Below are 13,561 nucleotides of genomic sequence, written 5' to 3'. Positions count from 1 at the left end.
CCAATAACAATTAACGCACAATTAAGTAATAATTAAGCATAAAATTGTATATTTGGACATTAAATGCTAAAAATGCAAACGATGCCTATTTTTGTAATTTTTATTTTTTTGTAAAACAAATTTAATTACAAACAATTGTAGAATTAAATCCTACATGTAAAATGCGATATATTTTGTATTTTTTATTAATTTAGCAAATAAACATGCACAGACAAAATACAAATAATTATTCAAAAATATCACAAAATATCACAAAATTGCACACCAAGGAAAATTATTTTATTTTTTTTTGAATTTTTGGGAGTAATTCTCATATAGGGCAAAAATCACGTGCTTACAGTCCCAGGGCCGCAAATGCGGAAATCGCTGGGCATAACATATAAATAATTGCCTTCGCGAAATTGAGGGATTCTTCCACCATTTTCATCCGGGTTTGAAGCTTTTGAGAGAGATTTTTGAGGACAAAGGAGAGTCGCTTGGAGGTAATATCCTTTCCTTCATAACTCGTTTTTATGTGATTAAAGACCTAATTAGTGGTGAGAAATTTGGGGAAAATGGGTAATTAGGGCTTGAGTTTAAGAGGCCTTTAAATGAGGATTTGAGGGGTCATTTTGACTTCGATTTCGGTGTTCTTGTTATGTATAGAGTCGTGAGAGTATGAGGTTTCTAAAAATATAAATTTCACCTGATTCCGAGACATGGGCCCGAGGGGCGTTTTGGTTATTTTACATAATTTCGCGTATTAGCTTAGAGTTTAATTGTAGAATCAGTTACTTGAAGTATTATTTATATTATAAAATTGAATTGAATAGATTTGGGTCATTTAGAGTCGAGTACTCGTGGCAAAGAAGTGGTGTCGGGTTGATTTTGAGTTGGTTCGAGGTAAGTGGCTCGTCTAACCTTGTGTGGGTGACCTTCCCCTTAGGATTGGTATATTTGGTAATTGAAATGCCTTGTACGTGACGTGACGAGTACGTACTTGTGCTAATTGTTGGAAATCCGATTTTCTTTAAGTATTACTAGTATGGTTCCTTTTCTGTTTCTATTACTTACACTATTAAGCCTGTTGTTAGCTTAAGAAAGCATGTCTAAGTGACTTACTTGCTTCATTTGATTTAACCTGCATTACTTGAATTCTGTGCAGCATGCTAGGCTAGAATCACTTATTGCCTTAATATGAATTTTGCTATTTCTGCTTACCTTTCTGCTGCTGCTGTGTATTTATTTTGGGACTACGGATGTGGGATTTTGGTAGCTCCTCCCTTGTCTATTTACTTTGGGACTACGGGTTAGATTCCCGGTAGATCCCCCTGCACATTTACTTTGGGACTACGGGTTATATTTCTGGTAGATCCCCCTGCACATTTACTTTGGGACTACGGGAATGCACTCGGTAGATTCCCCCAGTACTGGGTATTTACATTTGGGACTACAAAACGGGATTCCGGTAGATCCCCGCGCACTATGAGTTGGACTACGGGACGGGATCTCGGGAGATCCTTCGGACATATATATGATAGACTACGAGACGATATCCCGGGAGATTCACTGGATATGTAAAGATGGGACTACAGGACGGTATCCTGGGAGATCCCCAAATGTTACTATTGGTGCTGAGCTGTATTTCCTTTCCATGTTTACTTTGTTTTTGTATAGTTGTTACTGTTCTGTACATCCTGTATTATTTTACTGCCATACTTATTTATATTGTTCTTTCCTGTACTGTTTATCTTTATATTTGTTTAACCTTAGTAGGGCCCTGACCTTCCTCGTCACTACCCAACCGAGGTTAGGCTTGGCACTTACTGAGTATCGCTGTGGTGTACTTATGCCCCTTCTGCGCATGTTTTTAATGTTCAGATCAAGGTATCGCTACTCAGGCCTACTATCATTGAGAGAGGCGATTACTTAGAGACTTCGAGGTACATCTACCGCGTCCGCAGACCGAGAAGTCCCTTTCTATTCATGCTTTTAGTACTTAGCCCTTTTGTACTTCTGTTCTTATTAGACAAAAATTCCGGAGTTAGAGCTATGTAGTATTTCTTTTTCTTAGTTTGTGATTCGAGGGTTTCCGGGTCTTGGATTTAGATATTGGTTTGAGATCTATATAAATATGGTGTATGCCGAGCGGCACATTTAACACTGTTATCTTCCGCAATTTTAGGCTTACCTAGTCGTAGAGACTAGGTGTCGTCGCGATAGTTCACGGAGAGCGAACTGGGGTCGTGACAGATGCAATATCTTTTAATCAATTATGTGAAACCGTTGCAATATCCTTAAAAAACCGTTGCAATATCCTACATAATTGTTGCATTAAATCAAATAGTAATAGTTAGGACCGTTGCATTAGATCTAATTGTAACGGTTGGAAATCGTTGCAATAGTGCAAAAAACACGTTCCTTCAAAAAGAGAAATAACTGTTGCCAGAGATAGTACTATAGCAACGGATGTAGAAACCGTTACAAGAACCGTTACGTCAGAGCTATTGGCACGCGAGCAAATGGAACGGTTGCTTTATCATTGCAATAGACCTACTGTAATGGTTTACATGTCTTTAGCAACGGATTTTACGGCGTTGCAATAGGGCAATTTTTGGTGGGTGATTGTTGTGGTAACGACGATTGGTGGTGATGGTTCTAAATGATGGCTAGTGGTAGTGACAACTACATTCATACTTGTAATGCTGGTGATTGTGGCTGAGGATGGTGGTAATGGGTGGTGGTAGTCTCTAATGGTATGGGACATCGATAGCAGTGGCGACGATGATTAGTGATGAAAGTATAGGAGTATAGTGAAATATCATGTTTACAAATTTTTTTGAATGTATAATATATTAATGATATTAAGACTTTGTTATAGATCTTAATCATCAAGATCTATCCAGATCCATTAAGTGGTTATAAAATTAAAAAAAAACAATCTTAATGGTTACGATCTGAATAATTAAAATTCAGATCTAAAAGAAACATAATTAATAATTGAGATCTGAGTAATTAAAATTCTGACCTCCTTTGAGTGTAAACAAATGATGTCTTAGCCCCTTCTCATAGAAGGCTTAATTTATAGAGTTGAAATTACTCATTATAGTCATCTTATTCATTCGAACTCATCATTTTCATACCTAAAATACACATACACGTGACAACAAGAAGTCCCATATTCTTAACTCTTGTTCAATGTATTGCCAATGTCAAGCATAAAACGATACTTCACGTCTGATTTCACAAGACGCTCTAAAGCTATATTCACATAGTTCATTGGCATGACTTCAACATTTGGTGTAATGTTATGCTCTGCCGTGAAATTTACCATCTCTTGTATTTCCTTCATCCCTCCTACGACACTTCCTCCTACTAGCTTCCTTCCTGTTTTTCACATTATACAATTGTGTATCATTGTTTGCAGTTTAATCAGAATGAGAATAGATAGAAATTGTGGGTCCAAGAAACGTACCCAAAAGCATGGGAAATACGGGTAACTCTAGTGGTTTTTCTGGCGCGCCAACCATCACAAGCTTCCCATTAGTTTTCAACAAATAAATCAATGGAAAAAAAGGGTGAACTAGAGAGACAGTATCAATGATACCATCAAGTGAGCCCATTGTGGCCTGCTCATACATGTATAAAACCAAAATTAATAACCAAACTAGTTTGAAATTGAAGCATAGTTAGTTGAGTGGTTGAGGTAAGGACAAAAATTAATATTCTTATGTCAAACTCCCGTTTAAGATTGAAGCATAGTTGATTGATTAATCGAGATATAAAGTCAAAAGTCAAATTCACCTGCATTTGGTCAGGGTCACGACTAACCAAAAATGAGTCTGCGCCCAAACGCTCAATTGCTTCTTGTTTTTTATTAGCAGATGTACTAATCACATTCACATTAGTTCCAAATGCCTTTGCGAATTTCACAGCCATATGGCCAAGACCACCAAGACCAACAACAATGCGCATTCCAGGCTTATCAAGTCCATAGTATTTCAACGAGCTATATGTTGTAATTCCAGCACATAGTAAAGGAGCGACTTCCATTGGCAAATTCTCAGGCCAATGAACTACAAAATGTTCGTCAGAAACCATGATATCGGAATAACCTCCATACGTTATGGTTCCAGCAGAGTAAGTACCATTGGATGTCACTATTTGACCAGGACAGTAATTCTCGAGATCGTTGCTACAATTTCACATTTGCAACATGATCCTACCAAGTATCCAACCCCTACTTTGTCTCCGACTTTAAACTTTTCCACGTTGCTACCAACTTCGATTACCACACCAACAATCTCATGCCTGAAAAATAATTGAGAATTTGAGATTGTCAAAAGTTTTGATCTCATTAATTCAAAAATATATTGGCATCTAAGGCATAACATGTTAACTAGTTTCACTTTAAAGTTGCAAGATGAAGATAATTCGCGCTATAATTAGAACAGACCAAGGACACAGTATAAAAATAAATTACCAGTCCTAACTCCTATGCCCCCTCCACTCAGTATTAAAGACAACTTTCGCTCTAGTATTAACATAATCTAATTGAGGTTCAAGTTTTTTTTTTTACCAAATAGTCCAAACATATAATAGAAAGAAAATGTAGCCCAGATTAGGTTTTATCACAATTATCAATATGTTTGTAGTATCTTTGGCGACTGGCAGTAGTCTGAACAGAGGCGGACCTAGGATTTTAAAGTGATAAGAGCACCATTACTTTTTTTTTCAGTTAGTGCATTCTAAAGACTTTTAGTATTTAGGGTGCCAAATTATTTATATAATTATTTTCAAAGTATACATACATATATTTCTGCCGGAATTACGGGGATACTTACCCAGGTATAACGGGATACTTGCTAATGCCCCATTCATTCTTGAGCCGATGAAGATCAGAATGGCAAATTCCACAATACAAAATTTTGAACTGCACGTCTTTCTCACCCGTGGCTTTGCACCCATTTCAAACCAAATTAAACCTTAATTATAATTTTCCAAACCCAAAAGTTCTTTTTTTTTAAAAAAAAAGATAGAAAAAATGATAAAAATCTTGAGAAATTTAAAGAATTACCTTCTTGAAAAATTGAAAGGAGCAAGGACACCAGAAGTATCCCTAGCTGCCCATCCAAAGGCCTTTACTGGATGCTCATTCTCATGTGATTTTTCCATTTCATGGTGATTCTTGTTTTTGGAGTACTACTGGAGTATGTACGTACTATATAGCTTTTGAGTAGTAATTAATGTTTGGCCAAACTTTTAAAAACTACTTCTAAGTGTTTTTTTTCAAAGGTGCTTCTAAAAAAAATGCTTTTCAAGATAAGCTACTTTTTCTGCTTCTCAAAAACTGTTTATGTTTCTCCTTAAAAGCACTTTTTTCTTCTAAAAGCTTAGCCAAACAGCTCAATTTTTGGGGGAAAAAAAAAGCACTTTTGGCCCCAAAAAAAGCTTGGACAAACAAGCTAGTAGTCTGTGAGGCGTGAAGTAAATATAGGCCTTTTGAGTAGGGGTGGGCATCAGTCGATTCGGTTCGGTTGTGAATGTTATTGGTTCGGCATATTGGTTATCGGTTTATAAATATGCTAAACCGATAACCGAACTGATAAAATATCAATTATTAGGTATCGGTTAGTCGGTTATCGCTCCTTATCGGTTCACCCTATAAGAATAAAAACATCCAAAAAATTTATTTTTTATTGTAAAAATCGTGATCATACTATTAAGAGAAAGGGATTGAATTTTTGGTCTTAAGAAAAGAGGGATTAATCTCAACTTTAGAAGAAGAAAAAAACTTTCTTTGCATTTGAAAATCTGTCACGACCCAAAATCTAACCATGTCGTGATGACGCTTATCGTGATCCTAGGCGAGCCATTTATTTCCAAACACTCCATTTTTCAAATAAGTACTTAAGTAAAATCATAATTTTAACAGAAATTCAATAAGATAAAGGTATAAATCAAAATCTAGCGGAAAGAAACATAATCCCGATCTCGGCTGTCACTAAGTCTTGAGCCAAAAACTACTACAACTGTTCGAAATAACATGACCAACACAGTCTGAAAATATCCAACAAATAAACTAAAAGAAGATAAGGAAGGAGAAAGCGGAACTACGATCGCCAAGCAGCTACCTCGCAATCTCCACAGAAGGCCAACTGGCAAGATCAGCAACCGATACGGTATCCTGAGATACCTGGATCTGCACACTGGAGTGCAGGGGGTAACTTGAGTACACCAACTCAGTAAGTAACAAGTCCAAACTATGGACTGACGGTAGTGACGAACCAAACCTCAACAGGTTGCAACAGAAAATTGTACGAAAAAGTAGACATGCTTACAGTTCATGTAATTTCTCAGCAATAATTAAACACAGTATAAACGATACAGAGTATAAAGCTCAGGAACCTCTAAGTACCAATGCACAAATAGCATGATCAACGTTACATATACTACCTCCACTCACAGTGCTCAACTACTCGGTACTGTATATGGCGCATTCGGCCCAGGGAAGATCCATCTCGGAATATATATGTACATCACGGACTATAAGTCACCCAGTATCGAGGAAACAGGCCAATCCAGCCTCATGGAGAAGATCCATCTCCATACTAATACTTAGGACAAGATCCATGTCCAGAAAAGATCCATCCCTCATTATCATCGACTGCGCTCACTGGGGGTGTAAAGACTCCGGAGGGGCTTCTCTGAGCCCAAGCGCTATATCAAGGCCAGCGAAAGCATGATCAATATCTTGTTGCGGCATGCAACCCGATCCCATACTGTCAATCAATATTAGGCTTTCGGCCTTACTCAGTCAATACTCTCCAGTCTCACACACATGGGCTAAGATGTCATGATACAAGCCCGAACAATGATATGATATGCCAAATAGCAGTAATCAAGACTGAGGTATGATATAATATGCATGAACAAGACTGAGTATAGAATATAAATGAAACTAATGACATGACCGCAAGAAACGACCTCTCGGGTCTCAACAGTATTGGCGTGAAGCCTTAACATGGTAATTAGCATGATTTGCAACTCCTTGACTTAATCACATAGATACATCACAGATATCAGCAAGAAAGAGTCACTAAGCGGTGCTCTGAAATGACCTAGGCTGCATTTCTCACGGTGCACGCCCACACGGCCATCATTTGGCATTTACGTCACCTCAATAGTAATCATAGAACACATAGTTTGGGGTTTCGAACTCTCAGAACCAAGTTTGGAAGTGTTACTTACCTCAAGCCAAGCCAAGCCAAACTCTAGCCCGGGACGCCTTTTCCTCTCGATTTGGCCTCCAAATGCCCCGAATCTAACCAAAATCAGTATATAACCATCAAAGTATGCTAAGGGAATAAAGCCTACTCGAAAATAATCAAATTACATCAAAATCCCGAAATTGGTCAAAACCCGACCCCTGGGCCCACGCCTCGGATTCCGATAAAAATCACAAAACTAGAATTCTTACACTCTCATGAGTTTATACATACCAAGAATACCAAAATCCGACCACAAATGACCCCTCAAATCCCTAGATTAAGGTCTCCAATTTCTAGGCCCTAACTCCCCAATTTTAGGCTTCAAATCCCTCAAATTTCATGTTTAATTAGATAAAAATCACAATAGAATCAAGTATTAAGTCCATAAATCTTACCTCCAAGAAGTTATCTTGAATTCCCTCTTCAATCTCCCTCAAGAAGCACCAAAACTGACTCAAAAATGGTGAACTATGGCCAAAAATCGCAAAATGGCCTTTTAAACATTTTGCCCAGCGATTTAAATTCCTTCTTCGCGAACGCAGTCAAAGCCTCGCGTTCGTGAAGCGCAAAAATTCCGTTCAACCACCCGAAACTCACCATAGGCCCTCGGGACCTCAACCAAACATGCCAACATATCCCATAACACCATTCAAACTTGTTCCAACCCTCAGAACGCTCAAAATAACATCAAAACACCAAATCATTATCGGATTCGAGCCTAAGAATTCCAAAAACTTCTAAATTCCGCTTTCGATCAAAAAGTCTATCAAACCTCGTCCGAATGACTTGAAATTTTGCACACACGTTACAATGACACAACGAACCTACTCCAACTCCTGGATTCCATTCCGACCCCTATATCAAAATCTCACCTATCAACCGGAAAACGCCAAAATTTCAATTTCGCCAATTTAAGGCTAAATCTACTACTAACCTCCAAAACGCATTCCGATCACGCTCCTAATTCCCAAATTACCTCCTGAAGCTATCCGAACCATCGAAATTCACATCCGAGTCCTTTTTCATATAGGTCAACATCCGGTTGACTTTTTCCAACCTAAGCTTACTCAAAAGAGACTAAGTGTCTCATTCCTTTCCAAAACCTCTCCGAACCCGAACCAACCAATCCGATAACACATAATACAGCTGAACAAGGCAATAAGAAGCACAAATGGGGAAAACAGGGCGGTAACTCATGAAATGATCGGCCGGGTCGTTACAAAATCCCAATGAATAATCTCAAGTTTCAAAGTTATAAGTTAGTAGGAGTAAGGAATAAGACACAACAATCTAATCTTATAATCTCACTATGGCATGGTATAATTTACAAGAAAATAATAAAATCCCAATATTGTAAATACTAAAGAATCATTTCAATAGAAAACAAATAGAAAAACTAAAAATCTAAACAATTAATTTTTTAAAGTTTAAAACTAAAAATCTTAACTGAAGAATTAAGATGAGAAATTCAGAAAAGTTTAAAACTTACTCTAAGGATTAAGGTCTGAAAACGAAGAGTAACTATCGAGAGAATGAGAGAATGAAGTCGTAAGGTGGCTTTATATACTTAATGAGTAAAATTATAATTTTATTAAAGCTTTTGGGCTATCGATTAAACAGTTAATAAAAATTGGGCAAATCGAAATCCGAACCGATAACCCAATAATCAAATAATATTAAACTGTTAACGAACTATTTACCCAATTACCCAGTATTAAGAACCAATAGTATTTTATCGGTTCGGACTATCGGTTATACCCGATATATATATATACACAGCCTTACTTTTAAGTCCAAGGAGCCACAGACAATATGTAGTCTGTGAGGTGTGAATTAAACAGATGTGGAACCTCAATACGAGGGAGTAAAATTTATGGGTGGTCACCAATTTTGTGTTCATTATCCTAAAATTATTATTTTTTCTTTCGTTACATAAAAATTATTTTACTTTGCTTCATTTTTTACAAAAGTAACTTTGATTATTTTAGTAAAAAGATTACCTAAAATGTGAGAGAAAATAATAAAATATGATCCTTATATTTGGGGTAAACTTTAAAGTGGGCCCTTAAATTGATATACTCCTTAGATGTTTTGATTCCTGTAAGGATGTCAAAAGTGAGCGCTTTTGATTTTCGTTGGCTATTTAATAAATTTTGCGTTATTAAATATACTGAAAACTAAAATTTATTAACTGGAATTAGCAATATAGTCCCCTCAAATTCAGTAATGGATCAAAAAATTTAAAATTATAGGTGATCTGATCTGCTAACTTAAACATAATGTTACTATAAAAAAAAATATTATAATTAAGTGTGAAATTAATTGAAAAGTAAACAACAAAGCGACGATACACTTTAACTTTTTATCCTCCTATGCAATATATATAAACAAATCACACCTCTTCCAAACTAAATTAAATAGTCAGTATTTGATCCTTTATAACGATAAAAAAAATGTTCAAAAGTTGAATCAATGGATGAGCGCAAATTCACACCAAACACCAAAATCGACTTTAATGCCACTAATCTACCTTCATCTTGAGAATGAGTTAACTTCTTTCGTGATATATAAATTATAGATCTTCGACCGCAAGCTTAATTATGAAACGATAAAATTTGGTTATCTTATACCTAATTGCAAGTAAGATTAAATACTTTGGTGAGATAGACTTGTCAACTCCAGAAGTGCAAAATCAAAAATGCACGTGATGCTAGAAATAAATTTTAAAATAACATAGTACACCTCAAAAAGCTATATCAAATCTTATAATAGGCCAAAAATAGTCAAAGTGTAAAAAAATACACTTCTTAATCTGATTCCATAATAAATTCATTTTTCGTATTTTCCGTTAAAGTAATTATTATAGTTAGTTAAATACTCGACAGAAACCAAAAGTATTCACTTTTGACATCTTTATGGAACCAAAACAACTAAGAAGTCTATTTGAGTGCGCCTTATAAACTTGCCCCAAAATATAAGGATCGTTTTTGTTATTTTCTCTCACACTTTACATGTGTTTTTAACAAAAAATGGTCAACGTTATTTTTGTGAAAAGTAAAGCAAAGCAAAATGATTTTTATGTAACAAAAGAAAGAATAGTGACTCTTGGGTAATATATACAAAGCTAGATGAAACAACAATAATAACATATTCATAGCTTGAATTCATAGCTTGTGTTAGTAAATGGATCAAATACTAATAACAATAATAATATATTCAACATAATTCCATAGTGTGGTTTAGGGAGGACAGAGGTACACAAATCTTACTCTTACATTGTGCAGATAGAAAGGTTATTTGCGATATTCCCTCGGCTCAAGGAGTAATTAGATTCGTAATTAAATATTTATGAATCTTTAATGAACTTTTTACAAATACAAAATTTAAGCAAATTTAGGGGTGTAGTTGAGTGCCAGTTTTACACTTTAGTAGGTGATCGAAAATGAGTTATACTAGTAGTTTTAGAAGAGAATACAAGTTGTTCCTTTTCTTTTAATCATTTGGTATTTCAATCCTCATTAATTCAAATTTACATCGTGTATGACTTATTTAATTTAAAGGAAAAAGCTTTGTATCAAAAAAAATTCTATTCTTAAGACTCAAATTCGAAATTTCTGATTAAGAGTGAAGAAATTTCATCCAGTTCACTACGTTACTTGGTGAAAATTATTCCCTATTTTTTAAATCCAACACAAAAGAAGTATTTTTGAGCTACTTAGTATAATTTGAAATAACTTTCTTCGTGGAAAATTCTGAGAAAAGGGTCAAATTTCAATATACATGGTCAAAGATGGACACATAAAGCCATATAAGTGCATCTTTAAGAATTTGTCTGTCAAACATAATACATCACATTTGATAGTAACAACTTCTTTTCAACAAGGTTTGTACAAAAAATTTCATTACAAGAATTCTTTAAAAAGTTTTAAGATATTTTCTTCCAAAAAAGGCTTTCAAAAAATGGTACAAACAAGAAACAGCTTTTCAAAAAAAAAAAAATATTGACCAAGAAAATCGAGAATTGACATTTTACCGGTCCATTCAATTTAAGAAATTAATAGCCATTCGAATTGATGGATTCATTGTAGTTTCTTATGATTGCAGGTTTGGAAACATAGGTAATTCTATTAAATCTGAACTCCATATGTGCTAAAATGTTTGAATATCAGTGAGATGTAGCTTGAGCTAGCAAATCCTTTAATGACAGAAACTTCCAGAAGACATGCAGAAGAGAGTCTGGGAAGGAAATTAATAACTGCCTATCTCATTACACTCGTTAATAGATTATATATACAAGTGCCTAACTACTTAGCAAGCTAAAAATAATTATACAGCTAAGCTAATGACAACTAAGCATAACCAACTATACCCAACTATGCTATAGCTAAGCTATTAACAACTAAGCATAACTAACTATGCCACGTGTGTATATCATAAGGCTCCCCCTCAAGCTGCAGGGTACAGAATATTGAGCACACCAAGCTTGCCTAGAAGATGCAACCCTTAGTGAGTAAATATGCTAGTTGATCCCTGGTGTTCACATACACTGTCTCGACCATGCCAGTTTTGACCTTGTTACGAATGAAATGGCAATCAATTTCGATGTGTTTGGTACGTTTATGGAAGATAGGATTGGCAGCAATTTATACGGCTGACTTACTATCTCTCAACATAGGAACCTGAATGGTGAAACCCAAGTCCTCGAAAATGCCAAGCAACCAAGTGACCTCTGCGACTGTTGAAGTCATGCTTCGATACTCTGCTTCACCAGAGCTCCTAGAAATAGTTTATTGCTTTTTTGGCTTCCAAGAGATGAGTGAACCACCATACTTAATGGAATATCCAGTGACAGACCTATGAATGTTGGGGCAGGCTGCCCAATCATAGTCACACCAACAGCTGAGCTCATTTGTAGAACCAAGTTTCAACCAAACACCTTGGCCTGGTGAATGCTTAAGATATTTGACCACTCAAAGAGTAGATTCCCAGTGAGACCTCTTTGGTTGCTTCATGAACTAATTAAGTGTCTGAATGGCATAGCAGATGTCAGGTCTGGTGATTGTAATTTACATTAGCTTCCCTATAAGCCTATGATAAAGCCCATTATCAAGTAGCAGTGAATCTCCCTTAGCACCCGTTACCTTGTTATGCTCTACAGTTGTGAGTCTTAAGTTGGATTCTATAGGAGTAATAGCGGGCTTGGCTCCAATAAGCCCCAATTAAGAGACCAGCTCAAGCACATATTTTCTTTGGTTCAGAATATCTCCAGACTTAGACCTCAAGAACTTAATGCCTAAGAAATATTTGAGCTCACTTAAATCCTTGAGTTTGAACTTTTGATACAGAACTTGTTTTGCTTCAGAATGAAGCTTTCACTACTGCATGTAAGTAGAAAATCATCCACATACACCAAAATCACCACAATATAAGCCTGTTTTCACAGAGTGAACAAAGAGTAGTCATGACTGCTTTGAGAAAAACCTGCTTCTAGTAAGGCATCTGTCAACTTAATGTTCTATTGCCTAGATGCTTGCTTAAGTCCATACAATGACTTAAGCAGCCTGCAAACCTTCTTCTCCATCTACTTCCTAAAGTCTTTTGGCAATTCCACGAATACATCCTCACATAAATTACCTTGTAGGAAGGCATTATAAACATCCAATTTGATATAGAGTCCAGCCTTTTGAGACTGCCAAGGCAATCACTGATTTCACTGCTACCATTTTGGCAACAGGTGAGAATGTATTATGATAATCAAGGCCTTTTTGTTGTCTATAGACTTGTACAACAAGTCTGTCCTTAAACCTCTCAACTTCACTATTGGCTTGATACTTAATCTTGTATACCCATTTAGAACTTATAGTATTCTTTCCTGCAGGCAAGTCAACCACCTCCCAAGTCTTGTTATTTTCTAAGGCTTGAATCTCATGTTGTATGGCTTTGATCCACCTCTCATCTTTGGCTTCCTGATTGAAGGTCTGTAGCTCTACCAAAGTAGAAAATTTAGCTAGGTAGCTATGATAAGATGGAGTGGTGTACTCATATGGTAGGTAGTTAGACAAGGGATATTTGCTAGATGCCTTACTTGGAGCTACATAATCCTTCATCTAGATAGGTTCCTTGAACTCTCTTGTACTTTTTCTAAGAGGTATATTTGATGCTGGAACAGTGGTTGCTTGAGATTGTTGGTCCTGCAATGACTCTGTGAGGATTGCATATTGATCATGTAATGACTCTTCAGGCATTGCCTCCTCACCGTGGGAATTTGTCTCTTCTACATGCTCTGTTGGACTGTCAGTAGCCAATGTATG

At 36.1% G+C, this 13,561-nt stretch overlaps 1 pseudogene; it reads right to left on the bottom strand.

Annotated features, from left to right (window-relative positions):
- Positions 1 to 3,163: 3,163 nt before the first annotated feature.
- Positions 3,164 to 5,154, bottom strand: LOC107773669 (cinnamyl alcohol dehydrogenase 2-like; annotated as a pseudogene).
- Positions 5,155 to 13,561: the final 8,407 nt, after the last annotated feature.

The sequence above is a fragment of the Nicotiana tabacum genome, unplaced genomic scaffold, assembly GCF_000715075.1.
Source record: "Nicotiana tabacum cultivar K326 unplaced genomic scaffold, ASM71507v2 Un00011, whole genome shotgun sequence".
NCBI lineage: Eukaryota > Viridiplantae > Streptophyta > Magnoliopsida > Solanales > Solanaceae > Nicotiana > Nicotiana tabacum.
The sequence above is the reverse complement of the archived record's forward strand: the minus strand, read 5'-3'. Positions and strand labels throughout refer to the sequence as shown.